The sequence below is a fragment of the Gekko japonicus genome, unplaced genomic scaffold (assembly GCF_001447785.1).
Source record: "Gekko japonicus isolate JY-2015 unplaced genomic scaffold, Gekko_japonicus_V1.1 scaffold2152, whole genome shotgun sequence".
Classification (NCBI taxonomy): domain Eukaryota; kingdom Metazoa; phylum Chordata; class Lepidosauria; order Squamata; family Gekkonidae; genus Gekko; species Gekko japonicus.
This window is the reverse complement of record NW_015164258.1, coordinates 244,192-246,154: the sequence shown is the minus strand read 5'-3', so window position 1 is coordinate 246,154 and position 1,963 is coordinate 244,192.

Sequence of the window (1,963 nt, the reverse complement as noted above, 5' to 3'; positions counted from 1 at the left end):
TTTTTCTCCCTTTTGGTTCTACTCTCTTTGCGACTTGGCATGAGCCTACTGAAACCAGGGCTAAGCAAGTGCACAAGAAATGCATGCACGTTCTTCCCTTCTGCTTTCCTTGTGTCTAATTTTAGATTGTGAACCATGGGAGCAGGGGCGTTCCCCTTGTGTGCTCTCGAAAGTGCTGTGCCCAGAGCCATCTGAATAAATAAATACTCCTGCTAGCAACTCGTCCCAAACATTTTAAAACATCCGAAGAGAAGAGATAAAGGACGGAGCGGTGGAGCCAACAGTGCGTTTCCACAAGCGTAAGGTCTTCGCTTGAGATCAGGCTTGCAGGGAAATGTCAGCTCCCTGCACTTAAAAGGGAAATGCCGGCTCTTTGCTCTTAAAGGGGAAACGCCGGCTCCATGCACTTAAAAGGGAAACGCCGGCTCTTTTAAGTGCAGGGAACTGGCCTTTCTGGAGATCGAGTGCGTGGGTGGGCGGGGCGGCGGACGTCCCCAATGTGACATCATCATGTCGAGGATGCCCCGCCCCCTCCCAGAATGCCCCCAAAGTCCCCTGCTGGGGGTGGAAGATGGACTTGGCAACCCTAGGCCTAATGTAGTCAGCCATGCGATGTTAGTGTCTGGGATCTGAGAAAACCTGGGTTCAGATCAGGGTAGCCAAGTTCCTGCTAGGGCTGGTGAATCTTCCACCTTAGCGGGCCCCCAGTGGGCCTGACTGAGAGAGAGAGAGAGAGAGAGAGAGAGAGAGAGAGAGAGTGTTTTGGATTTATACCCTGGCCTTCACTACCCAAAGGTGTCTCAGTGTGGCTTACAAACTCCTTTCCCTTCCCCTCCCCACAACAGACACCCTGTGAGGTAGGTGGGGCTGAGAGAGCTCTGACAGAAACTGCTCTTTTTCAAGGACAGCTCTGACAGAACTATGGCTTGCCCAAGGTCATCCAGCAGCTGCAAATGGAGGAGTGGGGAATCAAGCCCGGTTCTCCCAGATTAGAGTCTGCGCACTTAACCACTACATCGAACTGTGACCCCATGAATTATCGTCCTCCAAAACGTCCTGTGTCGTTAACAGCCTTGCAAACTGACTCCAGTGACTTGTCTCTTCATAATTGTTGGACACTGTAACTCTGCATGCAAGAGGATCTGGGAGGGAAAAGGTCAAGAGAATTCTCTCACTCTGGTACACGTGGCAGTCGGCCCCACCCTCTCTCATCAGTTAGATGCTGAGCCTCTTTGGTCCTCCCTTGCCTTCTGTTTTCATCTTATATGGGGCCTCTCTTCTCTCTCTTCCCTGGGCTTGGAACTGTAGCAAGTTAACCTTTTTGAAGTTAATCTGTTCACCAGGGCTATTTTTGGGCAGGAACGCACAGGAATGGAGTTCTGGCTGGCTCCCGAGTTGGCCACACCCAGCAAGGACTCATTAGCATAATAGGCCACACTCAACAGCAGAAACTCATTAGGACTGGCTACATTAGGGGTGTGTGGCCTAACATGCAAAGGAGTTCCTGCTACAAAAAAGCCCTGGGTTTTGACAACAAACAAGGTAAACTGAATAAGAAGCAAAAGGTGGGTGTGTCTGGATGTTAAGTGCTGGGGTGTGTGGCCTATTATGCTAATGAGCTGTGCTGTCATGGGTGTGTCCTAATAAGCTGATGAATTTCTGCTATTGGGTGTGGCCTATTATGCTAATGAGTTCCTGCTGGGCTTTTTCTACAAAAAAGCCCTACTGTTCACAATAAGTTAAATGTTTTTTGTTGTTGTTCAGTCACACAGTCGAGTCCGACTCTTTGCGACCCTATGGACCAGATCACGCCAGGCCCTCCTGTCTTCCGCCGTCCTCTGAAGTTGGCTCAATTTCATGTTAGTTGCATCGATGACACTGTCCAACCATCTCATCCTTTGCCGTCCCCGTCTTCTTTGACCTTCAATCTTTCCCAGCATCAGGGTCTTCTCCAGTGAGTGCT